At 42.7% G+C, this 27,458-nt stretch overlaps 2 long non-coding RNA genes across 3 annotated transcripts in view; both read right to left on the reverse strand.

Moving 5' to 3' along the window:
• The window catches only part of LOC149971787 (uncharacterized), a 547,180-nt gene that overhangs the window by 440,417 nt on the left and 79,305 nt on the right, over nt 1-27,458 (reverse strand). The window lies entirely within an intron of this gene.
• Nucleotides 696-5,849, reverse strand: LOC149971790 (uncharacterized). 2 transcript variants are annotated; one of them, XR_016492029.1, is made up of 3 exons: nt 5,618-5,849; nt 1,887-1,933; nt 696-1,573 (listed from the first exon to the last, which is right to left on the reverse strand). It is a non-coding gene; the product is annotated as an uncharacterized LOC149971790 (long non-coding RNA). The 2 variants fall into 2 exon arrangements; XR_016492028.1 differs by lacking the exon at nt 5,618-5,849 and having other exon boundaries at nt 1,887-3,917.

Here is a 27,458-nt window from a genome sequence, read left to right on the forward strand (position 1 = left end):
CAGCGCTACCACATCGTTAAACAGTCCGTCCACCACTCCATCCCTTTGCCTTCCGAGTGACGTCCAGCCAGGCTGCATTCACAGGGAAGTTTCATCTACAACTCTGTAAGCATGGCAGCTGTAGTGTAGGAGCTGTCTGATAGAGGGTTTGATCTGGGGATGGCTAGTGGGGGCAACAGTGTGATTTTGCAGGCCAGGCTGTCAATTAGGTTGGCTTGGAGTTAGACAGACACTAGGAGCGGAGGTGGAGGTGGAGGAAGACAGCATGGGAGAGGGGGAAGATATCTGTGATAAGAGATACATGAGAGAGAATGGAGCAGACTGCACATCTAGAGCGGTGTTTCCCAACCCTGGTCCTCCAGTACCCCCAACAGTAAACAGTTTCCTTGAAGCCCTGGACAAACACACCTCATTCAACTCCTTGAGGTCTTGATGATTAGTTGACAAGTTGAATCAGGTGTACTGTTGGGGGTACTCAAGGACCAGGGTTGGGGAAACTGTTGTTTTCCAGTAACCTTGTGTCTTGTTCCCACTATCAGTCCTGAGACACAGGCAAACATTGACTTGGCATTTTTCTGACTTTCATTTATCTGCATGTCCAGCCCTCATATTTAGCTTCACAATGAAGTGTTTTACCATGTTCTTTTCAGGACAACCAGGGCTACAGGTACAACACAAAACTATTTGACATTGCATTGCATTCAATACTTTTATTGACAATTGTTAACAACAACAAATAAGGTCTGCAAAGCAAAAACCTGATAAAAATGACATTAAAATGAATGCTGAAAGTACATAAATGTTTTGCTCAGTGGGAAATGAATATCCAACTAGTCAATGACAACTGTGGGATTTGGAGTTTGTGACAGCAACTATGTGAGCTTATTACAGTAGTATAGACACTATGTCCTGGGATTTCCTATGATCTTCTATGTAGAATAACCCCTTAGCTTCTAACGACTTTTGTAGCTTGTGAGGGACATAGAGGAAGACCATCCCCTCTCTTGCATGCAAAGGAAAGTAAGCAAAAGGGGAGTGAAAACCTATTGAAGTCAATCCGAGGAGTCCAAATGAAACTGGTTTTACAAAACAGTTACAAATCTGTGGGATTCTACCGAGGGGGATTTACATAATGTGACTCTGTATTAAAACGGTCAGGACACAGATCCCTCCATTAATCAGGGTCGAGGCAAAACCTTTCACGGCCCTGTCGAGCCCACCTGATCCCTCCCTCTGTCTTCTGCTCCTGTCTCTCTCGTTCCCTCTGTTCTCTACTGTTTACTCATCCCTTTGAAAAGCCCTCCTTGTTAACTTCCAGACAAGTTAGAGAGCAGAGCTGTCTTGCTGTCTCGCCTCAGACTGCTCCCCGTTAGAACGGTGCATGCAGGGCTTCTGTTAGACAAACAGGCTTAAATTGGATTAACAAACGCCTCGCACCCCCATAATAGCCATTTGTACCAGCGCTGCTCGCATTGTGCTCCTTATGCGCTGGTATCTTAATTGAAGGCCACCAGTGCTTGTAGATCCGAAGGATGCGTTTTGTATCTGCTTGACGTCGGATCCTGTGAATGAGCTGAGAGGAGAGCGAGAGAAATGGTTAGTTTATAACCACGACAGATTAGAATAAGAAATCCAATTTCTCTATAAAGGCTAAACCGTCAAAAACACATTGAGCTACTGTGAAATCCTTGCCTATCACTCAAGTCGAAAACAAGATTATCGACAGTGTGGGATTTTTTTTTTTCGCCTTTTGTTATTTTTGCAGTCAATCTCGGTGTGTCAATAACCCCCTCCCCCCAGAAAAAACACACACAGTATGTTATCAATAAAATGCAATATTTGTCTGCTTTTAGTCATGTGTGTACACATGTTGTTGATTCACTCACGTCTTCTTTGACTTGTACTAGTTCCTTCCAAGGTCGGCCCTTATCTCCTGTAATATACAGCATGTCGTCAAAACATGACGAGTGTTTGCGCACTCAAAAAGTTTCTGTTTGTCGACATACATTTTTTAAATGTATTTTTTTTTTACAGCAGGCAGGGGGACGAGAAATGACAGACATTTTAGTGTGTTAGTAAGATGCAGTCAAAAAAATCCCAGACTACTGACATTCAAATATGAAAGGCACTTTCATGGATTTGCATTTCAAAGTGAGAATAAGTTTAGCGGGTGTGGGTGATCATAAACCCAAATGTGCTTAAGCTTCCATGTTAGAACTATGTGATTGGTATTAAATGGTTGACAATGTGTCATTACTGTCATATTAGAATACTAGGATGGAGGAGGATGAGCCCCCATAGCTTAGCAATTTTATTATATATTTCTTCATTTTACTATTAGTATCTATTACCCTACCCTGGATGAAATACGTTTAACACTGACAACAAGTTACTTCACAGTCGCTTCTGTTTTAGTTACATTGTGTGTACAGTATTTGTCTTTGTGGAGGTCAAAGTTAAACTGGCTAAGAAGAGCTGTGCGGATGGTTACTGTTGATCACTGTTCACTGGTGGTTGATGCTGGTTGTTGTTTGCATGTTCGAAGGTAGTGCTGTGTTGTGTTGCCGTGTGGTGTGTAGTGCTGCTTGATGTTGTGCTGTAGTGTAGTGTGTTCGGTTCATTGTTATTCGATGTTCCAAACCCACTGAGTGGAGTGAGCCGGGAGGGCGAGCGAGGGAAGGGAACAGCTGCCGAGGGGAGGAGACAAAGTGGAAGAGAGAGGGAGCGTGGAGAGCAGTGGAGAGATGAGGGAGCTGACACATCTGGTTAAGGTAAAAAAAAATCAAATCAAATAATTAAAGACGTGAGGGAAAGAGAGAGAGAGAGAGAAATAAATCTGAAGTAAAGCTGTGATTCCCTCTTAAATAGAGCATGAAGTAAGACCACACGCTCTCTGGCTGAGGAAGGACTTGCTTTGCCTGTTGCGGGCGAATGGGGCCGTGATTGCATACTTTATGGCAGAAGCATGATGGGTAAGGATTAAAGATGACTGCCCTGGGGGCATACAGCAATACCATTACTCTTGATGGATTCCTGCTCCTTCAAATATTCTCAGTAGATGTAGAGAGGCCACAAGGCATGGCTAATGCATGCCGTGATGGGTGGGGACGAGAGAGATAGGGATGATGTTACACAGACTTCAAGAAGCAGCTCTCTACCTTTTTTTTTTTTCTCTCAGCAATAAAAGTTTTTAAAATATTTTATATTCTTGACAAGATTGCAGCGCAGCATAACTTTGCAGAGAATTACAGCAGCTGAGAATTGTACGTTGTTTTCTGTTTATTGAATATTGCAGTGTAATCTCTTGCCTGTCTGACAGAGATGGTCACTGTCTGAACAATGCCACGTGGACATTAAGAGCAATATTTTAGGTCAGAAATTGATTCTTTGATGTTTTATGTTCTGGACCAGACATTTTATTACAAAATGCTAAATAGAGATGTCAATAAACCTACAGACAAACCAAGATACCTGTTTGCATCCTCTTTTCCATATCTTTGGTTGATTGGTTGATGCTAGACTAGTCTCAGAGCCAATGGAGAGTTTGAACTCGGGAAGCAGCTTTGGCGGAAAGGGGAGGCTACTAGTCTGACACAGCATACAGAACAAGCCAGAGCTAATTGTACTGCAGAGCCAACTCTCCGTCTGTTTCTGTATCAATTCCACTGCCAGAGTAATGAATGACTACTCTCTGAGCCGAGACAGACCCGGGCAACACTGTCTATCTGTCTGTCTGTGCCTGAAAATTTTGTTTATTTGAAATTGCTGTCACAATCGTTTAATCTGTTCCCCCAGAAAAAAAATAACCCAGCCCCTCTCTCCCCACTCTGTCCCCCTCTCCCCCTCTCTCTCCTCTCTCCCCCACTCGCTCCTCTCTCTCTCCTCTCTCCCCCCCTCTCTCTCCACTCTCTCCCCTCTCCCCCTCTCTCTCCTCTCTCCCCCACTCGCTCCTCTCTCTCTCCTCTCTCCCCCCCTCTCTCTCCACTCTCTCCTCTCTCTCCCCACTCTGTCCCCCTCTCCCCCTCTCTCTCCTCTCTCCCCCACTCGCTCCTCTCTCTCTCCTCTCTCCCCCTCTCTCTCCACTCTCTCCTCTCTCTCTCCTCTCTCTCCCCCTCTTTCTCCACTCTCTCCCCCTCTCTCTCCTCTCTCCCCCCCTCTCTCCTCTCTCTCTCCTCTCTCTCCCCCTCTCTCTCCACTCTATCCCCCTCTCTCTCCTCTCTTTCCCCCCTCTCTCTCCACCATCTCTCTCCCCTCTCTCTCCACCCTCTCTGAGCACTGTGTAGAAGTCTTATTTGTCTTTCTAGTGACACTAATTGGAAAATAGCTACGGGCATCCCCTGGGCTGCAACCTCCACAGCCCCTTGTTGATTAGTGGCAACTTAAAAAAGTTGGGAAGGAGAGCAGTCACAATCAACATTTCTTCCGTCTGTCCGCGAGGGAATGTTTTCTTACGGCCACCCTTGACTATGGTGAATGTTGACAGTGGCAATTGTTGACTGCAAAACATATAAAGGGGAAGTAAGGTCGGGGACGATTGGTGCCAGTTTCTCATTAAGGGCTTAGTGACTTAACAAAGCAGGAAGTGCGTGCACTTGGAAGGTTATTTTCAGAGTTATTATGGAAATGTTGGAAATGGGCATGCCTAATTTATGATGGGGCGATGCGGCTTACAGCATGTAAATGTAGGGCGCATCGCATTCAAATGACCTCTCAAGAATATTATCTTAGCATACCGAAGAAAATAACAGGAATCTCAAATAGGAACAGTCAGAATTTTCTGAATTGGTTAGTTAAGACAGACAGCTTCAGTCTTTAGGGTTCCTCTGAGATTTATTTGAGAGATGTCTCATATAAGGATGAGATTGAAATATTATTTTAGTCTTTTAACCTGTCTACGATACTGGTTCCCAATTGGGAATCAACCCTCCCACGTTCTGCTGAAACGGTGGCGCATGGAACGCAAAAATATTCTTACAAATATTTAACCTCCACACATTAACAAGTCCAATAGCTCAAATGAAAGATAAACACCTTGTTCATCTAGCCAGCAAGTCAGATTTCTAAAATGTTTTACGGCGAAAACATAGCACATATATATGTAAAACCACCACCAGACACAGCTCATTTCAATAGCCAAAACATGCAATCAACAAACGCAGGATTAAAAAATAAATCGCTCACTAATCTTTTGAAAATCTTCATCAGATGACAGTAATATGACATATTACACAGTACATATTTTTTTTTTCAATAATATGCCATTTATATCCATAAATGTCCATTTACAGTGAGTTCACCTTCAGAAATTACTCAAAAATGCCCGCAGGAAATCTATGTAGCGCGGCAAGATAACGTAAATAGACATCATAAACTTTGACTAAATATACATGTTCTACATATAGTTAGAAAGATACACTGCTTCTTTATGCAACCGCTGTGTTAGATTTATTTTTAACGTTACAGAAATCGCACACTATTCCATATGCTGAGACAGCGCTCAGTTCCAAGCTACATTTCCACGTAATGTTGGAGTCAACAGAAACACAGATTTAAGCACAAATATTCCCTTACCTTCGATGGTCTTCGTTCAGAATGTTCTGGAAGGCTTCATACTTACCCAATACATCGTTTGGTTTCAAGTCTTGCGTCTTTGTATTAGCTACTGCTAATAACATCAGCTGAAATGCACCCAAAACGTCCTCTGGTCCGGATAAGTTGCGCATCAAAACTTCAAAATTACACGTTATATGTCGACTAAACAGGTCAAACTAAGTGCAGAAGCAAGCTTTATGATGTTTTAGACATGCAAAACAAACTTCAATTCAATCGGCCATCGTCTGCCCTTCTCTTGAGTGCTGGAAACAAAGGAATGGCTGGGACCAATTCGCGCCCATACGCACAGCCTATTCTCTCGTGGCACGCACTAATTTCACTCCCATAGGGTCAATTCTCGCGGGATTTGAACGATTCAAAGCTCTGATGAAAGAGGACATCTAGCGGAAGAGATAGAAAGTGTCCCCAGAATCATAGCTGGTTGGGAAGGGTGGGGGCCATGACGTCAAAGTTGCTCCAACTTTCATGGCCACAAAAACTAGTTTGGAAGAATGCCTGCCCTGTGAGTTCTGCTATACTTACAGACATAATTCCAACGTTTTTAGAATCTTTAGAGTGTTTTATATTCTATTTGCATATATTAGCAATTTTTGACAGATTTTTTTTCCAGTTTACTAGGGGTACCCAATCTCTTCAAAGGGGGCGTATGTCTGCCATATCCTTAACAGGTTTTAAGTCTTTTTTCCACCCTCCCCATTTAGTCTGTCCCCAACATGCCTTGATATCTCATCTCTTTATTTAGATGGCTCGGTTTTCTGTTTCACCCTATGATCCATTCTTCATTCCTTTCTCCTCTCCTTTACTATCAGGTTTCTCCCCACGTCTCCCTCTCGTCGTTCTCCCTGTCTTTTACCTTAAGGTTCTCCCTCGTTAGTGTGAAGAGGTAAATGAAATGCCTCTAATCAATATGCTCACAACATATTTAACTAATGAGATGTGCTGCTTTCGCCGATGGGGAAGACGTTTGTAGGTCTCCGGCAGCTCATGGGGGGCTCCTGCATCTGAAACTGTTTTCACAGGGATTATGGATTTACTGTACGAGAGAGAACACAGGCCACACAAATTAATGCAGAGCTCAATATTCAATTATTGTACAGAGATTGCTTATATGTTCAGTTATAGGAGAGACTTATGGAATGTTTTTCCAAACATACACTGAGTCTATAAAACATTAAGAACACCTGCTTTCTATGACATCGACTGACCAGGTGAATCCAGGTGAAAGCTATGATCCCTTATTGATGGTACTTGTTAAATCCACCTCAATCAGTGTAGCTGAAGGGAGGAGACAGGTTAAAATTAAAGAAGGATATTTAAGCCTTGAGACATGGATTGTGTAAGTGTGCCATTCAGAGGGTGAATGGGCAAGTCAAAATATTTACTGTATGTGCCTTTGAACGGGGTGTGGTGGTAGATACCAGTTTGAGTGTCTCAAAAACTGCAATGCTGCTGGGTTTTTCACACTCAGTAGTTTCCGGTTTGTATCAAGAATGGTCCACCACCCAAAAGACATCCAGCAAACTTGACACAACTGTGGGAAGCATTGCAGTCAACATGAGCCAGCATCCATGTGGAACGCGTTCAACACCTTGTAGAGTCCAAGGGGGTGGGGTGCAACTCAATATTAGGAAGGTGGTTTTAATGTTTCGAACACTCAGTGTATGTATTTATGAAGATGGTGGATTCATTATTGGTTGCATGGTGGACATAAGAAATTGCGTTCATATATTGTTTTCTTGTAACTAAATGTAATGCCATTAACAACCTGAGAATTTTCCCAATTTGTGCGGTATGTTTTTATATAGGATATCATTGAGTCTGTACTGTGGAGATGGAGGTCAATAAACTCTAAGAAATTAGTCTGTCTGGCGTTTCGTTGTTGTTTGTTTTAGATTCATATGCTTCATTACTCTACTGGACTTTTATGTTCATGTTTGGATTCCTTAATGGATCAGAAAAGGCTTTTTAATGTGCCTGCTCATGGATGATTTCAACCATTGCCACACGAAGCATATTTGTCCTCACTGCATTTTACACAGCATTCTAACATCATTTGAACAGAAACACAATCGAAGAGACAATGCTTTTCCGTTTTGATGAGGTTAAAATTCTTGCCAACACTTGATTTGTTCTACACTCTTATAAAACCAAAATGGGTTCTATAAATGCTTCATATATGGCACTCAGGGGTTCTATATGGAGCAAATGTTGGCTCAGTGAAGAAGAAGCCCTGGAGCCGGTTACACCAGTTACTCTTACATGCTAGGTCGGTTGTAGTTACATCCGACTTCGGGATCAGAACGTATGTCTGTGGCACCAACCAAAAATAAGACTAGTCATAGCTAAATCCGACAGACGCTATGTGCATTCATGAGATGTTATGCTTCATGATGATGGTTGATAGGCAGCACCCGTTACTAAGCTGTTACCATCCTCGTGGCAGTAAACTTTGCAAGGAATGTCACTTCACAAAGCTCACCACTATGCATGCAGGTTTTCTTAAAACCCGGATGGGTCCATAAATAATAACTGTGGGAATGAATATCACTGAATGACGACAATATTGTAATAAAGTAGGCTAATGTATCAAATTGTCGCTAACTGAAACTCCCATAGTCATCCAACCATTTTAAATAATTTAAAGCATTAGCTGCTCGACTATAATTTCAGCACCGTTTTGATGGTTTCTACTAGATAGCACTGCCACAAATTCAAAATTGGCTATATTGGGTTAGGCATAAGGTTAGCAGTGTGGTTAAGCTTAGGGTTAGGGTTAGGGGTAGGTTTAAAATCACATTTTAAGAACATAAATTGTAGAAATAGCCAGGGATTATTACTTTGAGGCTGTTGTACCTACTTATGAGCCATTTGATTGGGGCAGCGCCATTGCCCTGCTTTAAGACAAGCGTGGGGATACTGAATCTCCGTTTGGATGTTTGGTTACAATTAGGCTAGAATAATTTGCTAAATTGATGTGAGTGACGATAATCTTTAGTCTAGTTTGGTCATATACAGTGCATTCGGAAAGTACTCAGACCCTTTCCCCTTTTACACATTTTGTTACTTTCCAGACTTATTGTCACACCCTGATCTGTTTCAACTGTGTTTGTGCTTGTCTCCACCCCCCTCCAGGTGTTGCCCATCTTCCCCTATTATCCCCAGTGCATTTATACATGTGTTCTCTGTTTGTCTGTTGCCAGTTTGTCTTGTCTTGTCAGGTCTTACCAGTGTGCTTTCCCGTCTTCCTTTTTCTCAAGTTCTATTTCCTAGTTTTCCTGTTTCTGACTATTCTGCCTACCCTGACCAGAGCCTGCCTGCCGTCCTGTACCTGTCTAACTCTGACCTGATCACGAACCCCTGTCTGTCCTCGACCTGCCCTTTGACTGCCCTGTGTTTACAATAAATCATCTGAGAACTGCCTCCTGTGTCTGCATCTGGGTCTTATCCTGAGTAGTGATACTTATTCTAAAAAGGATAAACAAATTAATTCCCCTCATCAAATCTTCACATAATACCTGTCACGACTGTCATGACTGTACCTGTCATGACTGTAGAGAGCGTTTTATGTCTCTACTTTCGTTTGGTCAGGATGTGATTTGGGTGGGCAGTCTATGTTCTATGTTCTATGATTTTCTATTTCTATGTGTTTGGCCGGGTGTGGTTCTCGATCAGAGGCAGCTGTCTATCGTTGTCTCTGATTGAGAACCATACTTAGGTAGCCTTTTCCCACCTGTGTTTTGTGGGTAATTATTTTTCCGTGTGTGTTTGTGTGCACCTCGGTTGTGTCACACTCTTTGCTGTTTACCTGCTTGTTTTTTGGTTGATTCGGTTTCACTTTCATTAAAAGATGTGTAACTACATGCACGCTGGGCCTTGGTCGATTTATGACAGGGAGTTTGAGGATAGCGAGCGTGACAATACCACATAATGACAATGGGGAAAACAGGTTTTTAGACGTTTGCAAATTTATAATTTGAAATGAAAAACAGAAATACCTTATTTTAATAAATATTAAGACCCTTTGCTATGAGACTAGAAATTGAGCTCAGGTACAGTGGTTCATCCTTTAAAAAAAACCTTCTGGGTTTCCATTAGGATGGAATGGAAAACATGGCGCTGTACAAAGTGACAGTCGGGCGTAGGCTACAGTACTGTATTTAGCTAAAGAATCCCTGTGTTGTGCGGGCACGCAGGAGCCTGGGGTTTGATTCCCCAATGTGGAGGAAGGAGTAGGTTGTCCTTGTAAATAAGAATTTGTTCTTAATGAGGGCATGGCAGATTTACGCCCCCTTTGGAGAAATTGGGTACCCCTAGTAAACTGAAAAAAAAATTGTCAAAAATTGCTAATATATGCATATAATAATTATTATTGGATAGAAAACACTCTAAAGCTTCTAAAACCGTTGGAATTATGTCTGTAAGTATAGCAGAACTCACAGGGCATGCATTCTTCCAAACTAGTTTTATGGTCATGAAAGTTGGAGCAACTTTGACGTCATCGCCCCCACCCTTCCCGACCACTTATGGATCTGGGGACACTTTCCATCTCTTCCACTAGATGTCCTCTTTCTGTAGAGCGTTGGCCCTATGGGAGTGATTTGAGTAAGTGCCGCGAGAAAAAAACCTGTGCGTTAGGGCGCGAATTGGTCACAGCCATTCCTTTGTTCCAGCACTCCTGGGAAGAGCAAACGATGCCCGGTTGAATTGAAATTTGTTTTGTGTGTTAAAAACATCATAAAGCTTGCTTCTGCACTTAGTTTGACCTGTTTAGTCGACATATAATATGTAATTTTGAAGTTTTGATGCGCAACGTTTCCGGACCAGAGGACATTTTGGGTGCATTTCAGCTGATGTTATTAGCTGTAGCTAATACAAAGACGCAAGACTTGAAACCAAACGATGTATTGGGTAAGTATGAACCCTTCCAGAACATTCTGAACGAAGACCTCGCGTGCCCACCGTTATTTCAGTGGATACAGCTGGAAAATCTTCCAGAAAGACAACCATCTATGCAGCACTCCACCAATCAGGCCTTTCACAAATAAAACTGTGAAGGACCTCGGCATTACTCTGGACCCTGATCTCTCTTTTGACGAACATATCCAGAATGTTTCAAGGACAGCTTTTTTTCCATCTACATAACATTGCAAAAATCTGAAACTTTCTGTCCAAAAATGATGCAGAAAAATGTATCCATGCTTTTGTTACTTCTAGGTTTGACTACTGCAATGCGCTACTTCCATCTACCCGGATAAAGCACTAAATAAACTTCTGTTAGTGCTAAATATGGCTGCTAGAATCCTGACTAGAACCAATAAACTTGATCATATTACTCCAGTGCTAGCCTCCCTACACTGGCTTCCTGTCAAGGCAAGGGCTGATTTCAAGGTTTTACTTGCAACCTACAAAGCATTACATGGGCTTGCTCCTACCTATCTCTCTGATTTGGTCCTGCTGTACATACCTACACGTACGCTACGGTCACAAGACGCAGGCCTCGTAATTGTCCCTAGAATGTCTAAGCAAACAGCTGAAGGCAGGGATTTCTCCTATAGAGCTCAATTTTTATGGAATGGTCTGCCTACCCATGTGAGATACGCAGACTCGGTCTCAACCTTTAAGTCTTTACTGAAGACTCATCTCTTCGGTGGGTCATATGATTGAGTGTAGTCTGGCCCAGGAGTGTGAAGATGAACCGAAAGGCTCCGAAAACCGCCCTTGCTGTTTCTGCCTGGCCGGTTCCCCTCTTTCCACTGGGAATCTCTGCCTCTAACCCTATTACAGGGGCTGAGTCACTGGCTTACTGGTGCTCTTTCATGCCGTCCCTAGGAGAGATGCGTCACTTGAGTGGGTTGAGTAACTGATGTGATCTTCCTGTCTGGGTTGACGCCCCCCCTTGGGTTGTGCAGTGGCGGAGATCTTTGTGGGCTATACTCGGCCTTGTCTCAGGATGGTAAGTTGGTGGTTGAAGATATCCCTCTAGTGGTGTGGGGGCTGTGCTTTGGCAAAGTGGGTGGAGTTATATCCTTCCTGTTTGGCCCTGTCCGGGGGTATCATCGGATGGGGCCACAGTGTCTCCTGACCCCTCCTGTCTCAGCCTCCAGTATTTATGCTGCAGTAGTTTATGTGTCGGGGGGCTAGGGTCAGTTTGTTATATCTGGAGTACTTCTCCTGTCTTATCCGGTGTCCTGTGTGAATTTAAGTATGCTCTCTCTAATTCTCTCTTTCTTTCTCTCTCCCGGAGGACCTGAGCACTAGGACCATGCCTCAGGACTACCTGGCATGATGACTGCTCAGTCCAACCTGGCCGTGTTGCTGCTCCAGTTTCAACTGTTCTGCCTGTGATTATTATCATTTGACCATGCTGGTCATTTATGAACATTTGAACATCTTGGCCATGTTCTGTTATAATATCCACCTGGCACAGACAGAAGAGGACTGGCCACCCCTCATAGCCTGGTTCCTCTCTAGGTTTCTTCCTAGGTTTTGGCCTTTCTAGGAAGTTTTTTCCGAGCCACAGTGCTTCTACACCTGCATTGCTTGCTGTTTGAGGTTTTAGGTTTGGTTTTTGTACAGCACTTTGAGATATCAGCTGATGTACGAAGGGCTATTTAAATAAATTTGATTTGATTTATCCTCGAGTGGCCAGAAGGAAACCACTCCTAAGTAAAACACACATTACAGCCTGCTTGGAGTTTGCCAACAGAGCTCTCAGGACCTCAGATTGGGGCGAAGGTTCACCTTCCAACAGGACAACGACCATAAGCACACAGCCAAGACAATGCAAGAGCCTGGACTTGAACACGATCAAACATGTCTGGAGACACCTGATAATAGCTGTGCAGTGACGCTCCCCATCCAACCTGACAGAGCTTGAGAGGATCTTCATAGAATAATGGGATAAACTCCCCAAATATATGTGTGCCAAACTTGTAGCGTCATACCCAAGAAAACTTGAGGCTGTAATCGCAGCCAACGGTGCTTCAACAAAGTACTGAGTAAAGGGTCTGAATACTTTTATTTTTAATACATTTGCAAATAATTAGGCTGTAATGTAACAAAATGTGGAGAAAGTCAAGGGGTCTGAATACATGTATTGCCGAATGCACTGTATTGCCACTGTTAAGAACATTCTGCTGGCATGTTTTGTAGCCTAGTATAAAAAGTGGATTATTTTGCTCTTCACTCACGTAGCCTAGCTATCCCAACGGTAGTGTTACGTTCCCCAGTTTCTGTGTGGTAGTTTGTGTATCTGAGTGTGTGTTTCAGGAGATGGTTTCCTGAAATTCTCCCCAAGCAGCTGATTTGTCGGCCCCCATTGATGAGTGGAGAGCTGACCCCGCCCCCTCGTCAGGACGTTGCTGTCTTCAAATTCCAACTCCTGCTGAAGCTATACAAACCAGTGTTCTGTTGCTCAGAAGGAGATGATTGCTGAGAGAGGAGGCTGATGGCTGAGAGTTATAGCATATGTTGGTTGTTTCTCAGGCAGTTGGTATGTACTAGGTTAGTTGTAGATGGGAGCAGCTTTGGTATGTTCTGTGTGAGTTTGTTGCTCAGTTAGAGCATATTTGATGTCCTGTGTTTCTCAGTGTGTTTGTGAAATTGTTTATAATATTCTGTTTCATTTGTTCCCAGGGGGTAAGGGGAAGGCACCTAGGGAGTGCTTAGGCAAGAGGCCCGTGGGCATACCCGTAGTATATTCACTGTCTAGGCACACTAGGTAAGACCTGGGCGGACCACCCCCTGTATTTTGGTTAGCGCACCAGGTGGTGCGCTAAGTTAGGTAAGTAGTGGGTAGGCAGGTAAGGTAGGAGAGGGGGCTTTGATATTTACTTTCTTTGTTTTGGTTCCGTCCAGACCCTTTTCCCCAAAATGACCGCGTGACGGAATAAATTCCTTGTAAACGGTGCAATTCTCTGCCTTTTGTCATCCTTACTCGCACCTACAGTCTCATACCTCTTTCACTTCACGGGCAGTTGAGTTGTAGCAGGGTGTTGCGTTCCCTCTTCACAGAGGCGTGCGTAACAGGTGGCCTATATACAAGCCCTCCATACAATCCCTATGGACTATAGGCTACAAGACCTTGACTTGTCTGATAATCAACCAATGTTTTTTTTTTAAATTTTATTTTACCTTTATTTAACCAGGTAGGCAAGTTGAGAACAAGTTCTCATTTACAATTGCGACCTGGCCAAGATAAAGCAAAGCAGTTCGACAGATACAACGACACAGAGTTACACATGGAGTAAAACAAACATACAGTCAATAATACAGTATAAACAAGTCTATATATACAATGTGAGCAAATGAGGTGAGAAGGGAGGTAAAGGCAAAGAAGGCCATGGTGGCAAGGTAAATACAATATATCAATTAAAACACTGGAATGGTAGTTTTGCAATGGAAGAAAGTGCAAAGTAGAAATAAAGTAGAAATAAAAATAATGGGGTGCAAAGGAGCAAAATAAATACATTAATTAAATACAGTTGGGAAAGAGGTAGTTGTTTGGGCTAAATTATAGGTGGGCTATGTACAGGTGCAGTAATCTGTGAGCGGCTCTGACAGTTGGTGCTTAAAGCTAGTGAGGGAGATAAGTGTTTCCAGTTTCAGAGATTTTTGTAGTTTGTTCCAGTCATTGGCAGCAGAGAACTGGAAAGAGAGGCGGCCAAAGAAAGAATTGGTTTTGGGGGTGACTAGAGAGATATACCTGCTGGAGCGTGTGCTACAGGTGGGAGATGCTATGGTGACCAGCGAGCTGAGATAAGGGGGGACTTTACCTAGCAGGGTCTTGTAGATGACATGGAGCCAGTGGGTTTGGCGACGAGTATGAAGCGAGGGCCAACCAACGAGAGCGTACAGGTCGCAATGGTGGGTAGTATATGGAGCTTTGGTGACAAAACGGATTGCACTGTGATAGACTGCATCCAATTTGTTGAGTAGGGTATTGGAGGCTATTTTGTAAATGACATCGCCAAAGTCGAGGATTGGTAGGATTGGTATGTGAATATCTTTCTTTGAATCTCCATCTGTATATTTGATATCATGCCAGGCGAAGAAGTGGAGGGGGTGGCTCATCTATTTGTTTGGTACATTTGGCGTGCTTTCGTGTAGCATGAATAAAGTTGGTTGAATACGAACATGAAACCCACATCCTTTTGAAAATGATGAAGATTGTCCCCGACTTTAACACCGCACACCTGCTCTCTACTAGACGTAGAACATACTAGATGTATCTTATGGAAAGGCTTACACCCAGGTGGTGCAACAGCTATCATATTTAGGTCCGGCATAAAGTGCATTTTCCATTGGACGTCATGCTACGACCCAGTTATGACCAACCAATGCAACCGGGCCCTGGGGTTCTGATCAAAGAACCCTACAAAAAGGGTTCTATGAAGAACCTTTAGGGTTGCCATATGTGAAGCAAGCAATGGATTAGCGTACTAGTGCTGAACAGCAGAGGAACGTCATACCGTAGCATTGACCTTGGGGACCAGTATATTCACACAGAGGCAGAGTCAACGGCAGACACAAAAGCTGATAGGATAAAATACTGTTGACGGAAATAGCTTTCTGGGATAAAACTGCTGACTGAAGGAGCAGAAGTTTTCATCGCATAGGCAATTTTAGCCACTCGATGTATCAAATGGGTATTCTGCTTTCTCCACTTTGTCTTTTCAACAAGTTGCTTTATATAGTTTACTTTCTGAAGGGTTCAAAATAGGTACACATACAGTGCAGTAGACTCTATATACTCAGTCAAACCCACAGAGACAAAGACAAGGAGGGATTGTATGATCTATGCTGCGTGGCTAAAGGTTCTCTATAGTTATAACGCATGGTGCAGGATGATTGTTTTAGCCCCTGATTCGCCATTAGTGTGAAGGAAACTGTTAGGACTGTTAAGGGAAATCAGACATTCCCCAACTAATATGAGTCTCCGTTAATATTACATAGCACCATCTGAGTAATGGAGCGATGTAAATAAGACTCTGCTCATGGACTGGATCACACAGTGAGATCAGCGCTAGTAAGAAAAGACAAGTACGATTGCATGTGCAATAAACATGTAGACAAGTGCAATAGAAACTCTATTTCAAAAGCTGTTTGTATCCTAGTGTGTGAACACTGCAATGTGGGTTCAATTGAATCAAGGCCCTTTGGACAAGACTCATAATTGATTACTGAAATTAAAAAATAATTATGTTTAAAATCTCAGACAAATGAGTTGGGGCCACGTCATGAAACGTCTCTTAGTGTTCCTGTTTTTGGTGAATGGGGGTAGAGTCGTTGCCCTTTCTAACTGAGGCAGGACCCTTCAGCTCAAACATAATGATAATCAGACATGGCCCTGCTGCTGTTCTGTCTAATGAGACACGCTGACATGGAGACAGACAGGCTGACAGGCCAACAGCTCACTGAGTGAAGCATTAGGGGTTGTGGCCAAATCGGAACAGGTAGTGGCTCGGGTTGTTGTTGTCCTTGATGATCTTTTTGGCCTGAGAGGTTATTTTCCTGACACCATACTCCGAGGGCCCTCTCCTCCCTGTAGGCTGTCTCATTGTTGTTGGTAATCAAGCCTACCACTGTAGTGTCGTCTGCAAACTTGATGATTGAGTTGACTTAATGACGAGTCTGGAGTGTACTATGGTGTTAAATGTTGAGCTGTAGTCAATAAACAGCATTCTTGCATAGGTATTTACTTTGTCCAGATGGGATAGGGCAGTGTCCAGTGTGATGGAGATTGTGTCGTCTGTGGACCTATTGTGGCGGTAAGCAAATTGGAGTGGGTCTAGGGTATCAGGTAGGTGAAGGTGATATGATCCTTGACTAGTCTCTCAAAGAACTTCAGTATATCCTCCAAACACCGGCTTCGAGGGCATTGTAACTTTTATACAACGGGTTACCAACATATTCAAATAATGGTTGACATATTTTCACATTATTTTGATTTATTTTTTTCATGCTATTTCATCCTTCAACTAGATATTGTCCCTACACAAATCTAGGGTTGCTACCCAAGCTGGCTGGTCGTTCTTTCTATTGGTTCGCAACCCAGTTTTTTGTTGTAAATATATGGATGTGACGAAGTCGTTCGTTCTAAATGTTCTGTTGCCATGATGGCTGGCAACATTCTTATCACTTGCTTGCTAACTAGCCAACATCTGCTAACACAGTCACAGCAAACAGTGCAGCCAGAATAACAGCAAAGTATATGCATTTGCATTTGTTTTAGCTGTTTTCTAGTGCATTTTTGGGGATACAGTACATCCATTACAATGATGCTCGATTTCGCCTGGCATAGAACATTTTCTCTCTCGCCAGCACACTGTTCAGACGAGTAGCCAACTACACAGCTAACACAATCACTTGAAACTGAAGCTGGAATGACAGCTGCATTTCATGTTTTTCTATTGGCATTTCTTTGTATATATCCATAAAAATGATGCTGATTCATGATTTCGACTGGCTGAGAAAAGCTGCCAGACTGCCTGTCTCATTCCAACTCCCGACACGCTCATTAGGCCTACTATGGGACAGCTGGAGTTCGAATTTCAATATTGAAACAATGTTGCAAATGTCAGAGAGACAGACAGCAAGGTTTATACAAATCTCTGCTGTTAAAAGCCAAATGCTAGTCCCTAAAATAAATGGGAGATAATGTCTTAATGCTTTTTACGGTGGATATCAAGTTTATAAATTGCCTGGCTGGGCTGATGAGACAGTGGATTGCGCAGTCAGATGGAATTTTGAATAGACATTTCAACATCATACCCTTACAACATGCGTTGTAAAAATGATGATCTAGCCTGTGAGTTATAACTGTATTATACAATGAGTGGGTTTAATCCTGGATAACACACAGTCTAGATCTTCATATTTACAATGCATGTTCTTTACACTGTAGGGCAAAGAATCTTTACATAAGTGGAATGAGAGGCATCTCTCATACATACACACCTTTCATGCATTTCCTATTCTAATGACTCTACCTCCTGGCGTGTGTATTTGTGTGTGTGTGTGTGTGTGGGGGGGGGGGGGGGGCTTTGAGTGTGTATGCAAATGTTTATGTATGTGCTTGCTTGTGTGTCTCTGTGTGTGTGTGTGTTGAATCTTCTCTTAAGTCACAATAATTCTGTGGGGAGTGTGGCTCACAGAGTTCAGCTGATCCCATGTGACGGGCCAACTCTTCAAAGAGCGACAGCCTTGTTAAAACGCACCGCAGGAGCCCGAAATAAATAAATAAACCTGCGGAAAAAGGAAAGAGAGCACGGGGAAAAAATCAACACAATGACACCCCGTTTGTCTAACAATGTACCGCCTGCCGGGGTTTTAAAATATTAAAATGTCTGGATTTTTTTTTTGTTCCTTCTAATTAGGATATGTGTTGTGTGACTTTTCACTGTCAAGTGTGTTTGAAACTGTTATATTTCATTTTCGTTGATAGCAATTTGAACGTCCTTTGGAGAAACATCTTGTTCCACGTGTCAGTACAAAGGCATGCTTCTTTTTTGAGCCGCTTCCTTTCCTATAATTCTTTTCCTTTTTTACCAGGCTTTTTTTCAGATTCTGTTGCGGGTGAGGCTGTTAAAAGTATGTGCGTCACTTCATGTGTGTACCTACTGTTAAAGTTTTAGGAACTAAAAGAACTCACGACTTAGGCAATTATTACTTCCTTGACATCACTAAGCAAATGGGGTCAAATAAAAACGTGACGTGTAGAAATGACCTGCTGCTACGTCTCTGAGGAGTCCCCGGTCAACAAGCTCTTGCAGATTTACTGCAGAATGCGACGTTTGTCCGTATACGTCGCATTTTGAAGGTTCAAAACTACCGAGAGTCAATTGATGCACCTGTGTGTCAATCTAATTAACGTAATCATTAAAACAATCTTAAAAATCCCTGTTTAAGCTAGAGATATATGTTTTCTGCACGGGCTGCATCTCGATCTGCCACATCCACCGATGTCGGTCTTCCGCATCTGATGTGGAAAGTGGCAGAGCTACAGCTCTGTTGGTCAGACATTCCGAAAATCGGTCTTCTCACGAAAATGTCTGTAACGGTTTTGCCAACAGATGAATATGGAAAGATGAGGCTCTGTGGAAAGATGAGGCTGTCGCGCATACTATAGTGTTCTCCGTTTTGTTCTACGACCCCAACTAGTGTCACTGGACTTGTCTGAAGGTAACCCGGGAACCGGTTGAAAAAATGTATGGAAGTATGAAAGGGGTTACATTTGTGTAGATTTGTTTCTCCTTGATATATAACAGAAAACCTGTTTCCATTAAGTTTAGGCATTCATTCCAAATGGTTCATGTTTGGAATAGTCTTAAAACTAAAACAATTCCATGGTTAAGTTAAGGCATTCATTCCAAAACACTGGGATTTAGAACGCCCCCTGACTGTAAGTGTAAATCACCATATTGGCAATGTTGCATCACTGGCAGGAGAGAACATTTTCAAACAAAAATGGCTGAATTTACAGAGTAGCTCCGAGTCTGAGAATTAGTTTATTACAGAGAATGAAATAATGTTAACTAGGGAGCCAATAAACCTACTGAAGCTGTTAATGTTTGAGTCGATCGTTGCCTCAGTTCAAAGAGTTCGTAGCTACACAGACATGAAACACCTCAGCTAGAAGGTGGGCGTAGCCAAACACTAACTGGTGTGAGTGGGGATGCTGCCGGATAATGGCTAGAGTCGGAGTGTGTGTGTGTTGTAGAGAGATGGTGGTGATACAGCACAAAATCCCAGCGGATGGTGATGTAATACATCCAGTCAGAGGTTCCCGTCAGTCTGTCTGGATGGTGATGTAATACATCCAGTCAGAGGTTCCTGTCAGTCTGTCTGGATGGTGATGTAATACATCCAGTCAGAGGTTCCTGTCAGTCTGTCTGGATGGTGATGTAATACATCCAGTCAGAGGTTCCCGTCAGTCTGTCTGAATGGTGATGTAATACATCCAGTCAGAGGTTCCTGTCAGTCTGTCTGGATGGTGATGTATTACATCCAGGTCAGAGGTTCCTGTCAGTCTGTCTGGATGGTGATGTAATACAGCCAGTCAGAGGTTCCCGTCAATCTGTCTGGATGGTGATGTATTACATCCAGGTCAGAGGTTCCTGTCAGTCTGTCTGGATGGTGATGTAATACATCCAGTCAGAGGTTCCCGTCAGTCTGTCTGGATGGTGATGTAATACATCCAGGTCAGAGGTTCCTGTCAGTCTGTCTGGATGGTGATGTATTACATCCAGGTCAGAGGTTCCTGTCAGTCTGTCTGGATGGTGATGTAATCCATCCAGTCAGAGGTTCCTGTCAGTCTGTCTGGATGGTGATGTATTCCATCCAGTCAGATGTTTCTGTCAGTCTGTCTGGATGGTGATGTATTACATCCAGTCAGAGGTTCCTGTCAGTCTGTCTGGATGGTGATGTAATACATCCAGTCAGAGGTTCCTGTCTGTCTGTCTGGATGGTGATGTAATACATCCAGTCAGAGATTCCTGTTAGTCTGTCTAGATGGTGATGTAATACATCCAGTCAGAGGTTCCTGTCAGTCTGTCTGGATGGCGATGTATTTATTGGATGTGTCCTGGCAAAAGAGGTTGCTCAACCAGTCAGCAGCTGATGTGCAGTTAAATAATTGGTTAAATGTTGCTTGATTATAAATTGTTTAAGGTTAATATCAGTAGTGGATAGGTGCTCAATATATACAATCAGTAACCTATAACGTTGTTTAGTGCGATGGTAACACATTCACCTTGAGATTAGACGACCGGAGTTGGAATCGCAGACAGCATCATGATTCATGAAATCTCATTCTAACCAATAATGGTTAGAATTATAAATTATAAATACATTGTAATTTAGTTTCGGTATCAGACTAACTCTTCTTATGATTTTGTTTACGGAGCATACAGGCAGTTTATCACCAGTTCATCCAATGGGCACAAGGGAGAATTGGACGAGGTGTACGGTGTCTCAAAACAGCAGGACTGGGACAAAGTAGAACATCCGTTTGAAACGGGTAAACAAAATCTGTGTAAAAGCAATTCCACTCTGATTCCCATTACGGATGGGTGTATCTTTGAATTCGCTGTTGAATTCAAAGATACACCATTTTCGGAACACCAGCCAGCTCCCCCAGAGTGATCAATAGTATATCTTGGTTCGCACTGTGATGATTATGATTCTGAACTCTCAGGTTCATACAGCGAGTTATGGTCTTCAGTGATCTCACTCTCCGTCAGCTACATATTTGGTGTATAGGGGCAGGACTCAGTTGTATACTGATGGTCGTTAGCTCAATCTAGCTGGGCCCCGAGCTCTTTAGTGATGGTCCCTGTGGACCTCTTCTCCACCTCAGCACAGGAACACTCTGGAACCCAGGTGTCAGTTTTGGCATGCTGTACTAACCGTTCTTTCCTGTTGGTAGAAAACAGTTAAGGCATCTATTAGGCTATAGTTATGTTCAAGAATCACTGCATATACTTGAAATAAACAATAGCCGTAGAAATAACATGGACTTGCATGTACTGTACCTCCTCTGCCTCCTGCACAGTCTCCCAAGGAATGAAAACATTTTCTGCAGATGAAAATGTCATCCTGAAAACACACAAACATTTGTTTAAGGACGCTATGGGACCTGGCCAAAAGCCGGGGAAAATGCAGAGCGCCGAATTCAAATAAATTACTATAAAAATCTAACTTTCATTACATCACACATGCAAGAGAGCAAATTAAAACTACACGTTTTGTGAATCCAGCCAACATGTCAGATTTCAAAAAGGCTTTTCGGCGAAAGCAAATGATGACATTATCTGAGGATAGCACCTCCGTAAACAAAGAGAGAAACCATATTTCAACCCTGCAGGCGCGACCAAAACGCAGAAATAAAACATATAATTAATGCCTTACCTTTGACGAGCTTCTTTTGTTGGCACTCCAATATGTCCCATAAACATCACAAATGGTCCTTTTGTTCGATTAATTCCGTCGATATATATCCAAAATGTCCATTTATTTGGCGTGTTTGATCCAGAAAAACTCTGGTTCCAACTTGTGCAACGTGACTACAAAATATCTTAAATGTTAACTGTAAACTTTACCAAAACATTTCAAGGTACTTTTGTATTACAACTTTAGGTATTTTTTTACGTAAATAATCAATACAATTGAAGACGACTTGATCTGTGTTCAATACAGGAGGAAAACAAACTGTAGCTAGCTTTCTGGTCAAGCGCCTCTATCTAACAGTACACATCAAGTGACCCTCGTTCAAGATGGCCGTACTTCTTCATTACAAAAAGGAATAACCTCAACCAATTTCTAAAGACTGTTGACATCCAGTGGAAGCGATAGGAACTGCAAGAAGGTCCCTGAAAATCTGGATTCCCAATGAAACCTCATTGAAAAGAGAGTGACCTCAAAAAAAATCTGAATGGTTTGTCCTCAGGGTTTCACCTACTAAATAAGTTATGTTATACTCACAGACATGATTCAAACAGTTTTAGAAATGTCAGAGTGTTATCTATCAAAATCAACTAATAATATGCATATCTTATCTTCTGGGGATGAGTAGCAGGCAGTTGAATTTGGGCATGCATTTCATCCGGACGTGAAAATACTGCACCCTGTCACCAAGAAGTTAAGACAACTGAACCCAAATATATCAGTTGGGATTAACAAGCTACCTGTTTTGTATGCTTTGTCAACACACACAAAAACACACACACACACACACAGCAAATATAGGGACAATTATTTTTCAGCAAATATTTGTCAACAAAATGTATTACAGATCTGTCAACAAAATGTATTACAGTACTTGACTATCTGAGGTGGAAGCTCGCTACACTAACTACATAATAACAGGGGTACATGGAGAAACTGTGTTGCAATTTTAGATACAGTTTGCTAACGTTATTTGCTGGCGGGTTTTACACAAAACACTTCAGACGCAATTAGCTAGTTACCTTCAACTAGAGATGCAACACAGTTGTCCTGTGTCTAAACGCTAGCCTAGTCAACAACAGTCATGACCGGTTAACATTACCACAGGCTCCATTGCATTGACAGGCGTTGCCTCGTTCGTTCGGTCGCTTTTGCTTGACTCCAAAGTCAGCGATGTTGATGATCTTCAGTCGTTAACCCCTACACCATAACCCTCTACATTTCAAACGGAGGCACAAGGCTTCAACTTAGACCTATGACTACTTTCCATTCGGAAACTCCCGGTTGCCGTATCGAAAGTGCCCTTCATCACAAAGTCTGCCTCCGCGAAGTGCTGTCTGCAGATCCTGCTTGCTCGAGCTGGCACATCCTTCCTCTTCAGGACTTGCAGCCACTTCTTCAAAAGTTGTGGTTCCTTGGGCAGCCGATGGTAGTTTCCGGAGGGATTTTTGCTGGAGCCAATTCATACAGCCTGGCACTATACAGTTCATGTTTGAATTACTACTTGTTGTCACCATCTCCGTTGTCCGCTCCTAACCTCACTCTCTTCGATTCACTCGACCACAGACAACACCACAGACAATTTGCTGATGCCTGCCAGAAATGGCGTCAGTCGTCACTATGGCAATTTAAAATGGCACTGACCAAATATGGAGAGGTTTTTATGTTAAATGCACATGTTTGGTATTAGTGGATTGAATACATCTCTTTACTTAGATTTAATACGTAAAGTGTTTCCATTCCCCTTTAAGGGTTAAGGTTTGGGATAGGGGGAAAAAACACACAGCAAAAATGACACCCATCCTCCATCCTCTTCCACAGTTCCCTTGCAAAACCCATTCCTACTTGATGGTAATAACGCTCACCGTTGCCCCGAGTGATTTTAAAGGCATCTCCGACGTCCTGGGGACCTGGACGGACGTCGAATTTCGAAGTGGATCTTGTGTGACCTGGCTACTCTGGTGGCCTAGCGTCTCTCCACAAAACCTTCTAATTATAACAACATGAAGGCAGCACAGGAGGAAGGAAGCCACACAACACCATGCACCTGCATTTACAGAGGATTAATCCTGTGATGAAATGTGTATTAGACAGGATCAGAGTCTCCAGCTCACGGCATCAAAGATGTAAAAGAATGCCAGGTTGGTTATTTCATAATGATACTCCCCTCCTACATTTGGGGATTTTGTAAGAAGTCAAACTGACAGCTTGTCAATAATTTCTCTAACCATAGTCAAAAGACTGAAAGAATAACTGCCAAACCGGTGTTAGTCTGAAGGGATTTGTGTCTTGTCTGTCTACAGGAAAAAGGGGATGATGAGAGGACAAACTGTATGCTTTATTGACAGAGAGGATAGAATTTACTCAGTCTTTCCTCCATATTAAAACGGAAAGAAGAAAAACGGAGAAAAGGGCAACAAATCACCATAGACTCCAAAAAGGTTAATCCGTCCAGAGCCTCCCTCTTGGTGTGTGCGTTGAAGACGTGTACAACTCCAAGGTTGGGAATTAAGTCTGTTCAAAGCGGTGCGGGGGGATCATGTTAGGGAAAGGTCTCCGGGCTTTCTACAGGAACCAGTGTGTGGGTTAGGATTTAGAGAGATAAATTAGCGATTGGCGGACGTATGCGGTGGGCAGAGGAACAAAGCCCAAATCAAATTTCACCCGTCTGTCCCTTCAATATTACTGGACATCGCAAACCCTCCCTGAGAACCCTGGGTGAGAAGAAAGTAATTCAGGGGAAATCAGAAACGGTCTCGCGCCACTTCTCTCACAGACAGTTGCTGCTTTCTCTGCACAAACTAATCTGGACCAATTTCCCATATGCTTGACACGTACGTTCCACAATATAACTACTGTTTTGTCACTTAGGGTTTGTATGATTTTGATAAAAGGATTTTCATTTGATTGGCCGTGCTGGTTATGCTGTTCCAATGGCACTTTTCTATTGGAATGGAATTGCAGGAACAAGAAAGAGTAAGTACCCAGCCTTGAGACACAACCAGGTTTAAACTGTAATACTGATGTTGACTTGTCATCCATCAGATTGGGAGATAACAACAGCAAACAGACATCATAATCTATTGCATGGGAGAGAGAGAGAGAACGAGAGAGAGAACGAGAGAGAGAGAGAGAGATATTTCAGATGGCTATGAATGTGAGGACGCATGCTTATTATAAAACATCATTTTTCAGGTGGTTATGAATGTAATGACACATACTTATTATAAATCATCATTTAACATGAGATAAAACCAGTGGCAGGTGTACCATTAGGCAGAAGAGGCAATTGCCTCAGGCCTCATGTCATCAAGGGGTAATCCATTTGTAATCATTCAGCCGAATATTAATTCATAACAGATCAATAATTGATTTACATATATAAGCAGACACTGACTATACCAAACATAAGGAATACCTCCCTAATAAGTTGCACCCCCCTTTGAGACATTTGATTGGACTATTATGAGAAAAACTTGGATTATATTAATATAGACAGACATATATAAAGAGAGACAAAGAAAGAGAGAGTGAGTTTGTGAGGCGGCATACGTATTATCTCATACACCCCACTACACCCTTGAGGACTGGTCCAGGGGGGTGGGTCACCCAGCAACTTCTGAACTCTCATTATCTCCTCAAAGTTGTGGCCATGTTTGAAAATTACATTTAATTTTTATGCAGAATTTTCCCACTCATGATGAAAAGACCCAATGCCCTCTTCTGTTTGTATCCTGTCCTGTCCTCTCTGTGCTGCAGCTGTAGTAATGTATGACCTGGTGGAGGAATAGGCAACGTTATACCAAGACAATTAGAGAGATGGCTCTGGAAGTCAAATTTAAAAGACCCCTCTGTGTCAGTGTGTGTGTGTGTGTGGTGTGTGTGTGTGTGTGTGTGTGTCTGTGTTCCAGTACTAGTGGAGCCTGGTAGGGGGACACGACAGGGCCAGGTCAAGGTGAAGGAGACACAGTATGAATGGGCACGAGTACGGTTTTAGAATGTGATGACGCGCTGTGTGCAGATAGCCAAGAATTGTTTTTAATCTGACCATTTGAGCCAATGGGTCGAATACATAAACCTACAAAATCATCTGTAACTGTTGACCAAACACCACATAAAATTGTAGCAGCTCAGGGCACCATGAACCATTATTGGGTATTGCTGTCCTCTTCCCTCTTTCTGGAAATAGTCCAGTGTCTTCAATCATCTGTCTGTTTTCCTCATGTACAGATGTAGGATCTTAAATTAATCACGCTTTTGTTGCACGGCAGTAAATGCAAACTTATATTGTATTCGAGATTTAAAAAGGCCTTCGAAGTATTGTAATTTCCACTTTAAAATGTCAGACTTTTCTGTAACAACAATATATATGAACCCCTACAAAAAACTGTCCTTTACTTGTAATCCACTTAATAATTCACATTTCCTGTTGCTGCAGGATTATTTTCCTGCTGTCAGAAACTGGCTCAAATTAAGATCCTACATCTGTACAGTCAAGTGGCTATACAGGAGATGCATGACCTCCCGAGGTGCTCTATTCAAGAGGAGGGCATTAGAAGGACGATTCTCCACCCCGTGGTTATGAAACTATACTGAACAATTTCAGAAACCATTCTAATTCTATACACCATCACAATCAAGGGAAATTATGTTTTAAGTGCAGTATTAGCCTTCGACTGCTCCTTATTAGTAACATGATCGCCAATAAATGCAATAGGAATGTCCATGGGTTACCTTTGCGTTTGTAGTGCTCTGGCTTGGCCTGTGTCAGCGGTGGAACTGTAGCTGGTTCCTTTGATTCCTGTAATGTCTGTATCGAGGAGCATCGACCGGGGAGCCCACCCACCCGCTGATCAACGCCATCATAGGCAATACAGGGCACAGCAGCAGGAAGCAGAAGATTACAGCTGACACAGACACACACATATCCCATACCGCTATCTTGAGATGGTTATTTTTGTCTGGTTGCCATGGATGTTTTGATCAGGACGGATAATCAGACAGACAGACAGACAGACAGACAGAGACAGAGACAGAGACAGAGACAGAGACAGAGACAGAGACAGAGACAGAGACAGAGACAGACAGACAGACAGACAGACAGACAGACAGACAGACAGACAGACAGACAGACAGACAGACAGACAGACAGACAGAGGGTGGCTCTGCTACTATTCACTCCTGATGTGTGTTGTTTGCATTCTAATTTGCACCCTTTTCCCTACATAGCGCATACTATAGGAAATAGGGTGTCATTTGGGATGCACTTTAGTCTTTAGGCGGAGGATACAAACGCATTTGAGTCAATGTATCATTCAACATGATATTACAGTGAGGTTATGTGGGACAGGAGTATTTAGAGAGGTGGGTGAAACTCTACAGCATCCTGCATTCAGGTCATCAGAAACACAACGGGACAAAGGCTTTAGCCCACTATAGAACACAGTATATGCATATGCATGAGCCTGAACGAGAGTGGGAAAATGTGTCCCTTAAAACACAACATCCTCATAATTATACTCTCCAGCCAGAGAAATGGTCCCTTTCAAAAAATATGAAGGAATTATTTAAATGTGGCAAATGTGGCAAACACTGTGTCAAATAATGCCAAAGTTTACATGATACGTACGTGTGACAGTGTGTGTGTGTGTGTGAATGTGTGTGTGTGTACACGCTGTCAATGTGTGTGTACATGCTTGCCCGTGTATGTGAGCCAAGGTTATTGAAGTAAACTCAAACTGAAACCCAGGGCTCTAATCAAGGATACAATCAGATCCGCTATAGCTGACATCCACATAGCAGTTGTTTTGACCGTGTCGGCTGTGGAACTGCGTTACAGCTGTCAAATCTACAGGCGGCTCCTGGCATTATACCTAAAGCGGACACTGCAATTGGCTGCA

The sequence above is a fragment of the Oncorhynchus mykiss genome, chromosome 25, assembly GCF_057628025.1.
Source record: "Oncorhynchus mykiss isolate SJ-2025 chromosome 25, ASM5762802v1, whole genome shotgun sequence".
In the NCBI taxonomy this organism is placed as follows: Eukaryota; Metazoa; Chordata; class Actinopteri; order Salmoniformes; family Salmonidae; genus Oncorhynchus; species Oncorhynchus mykiss.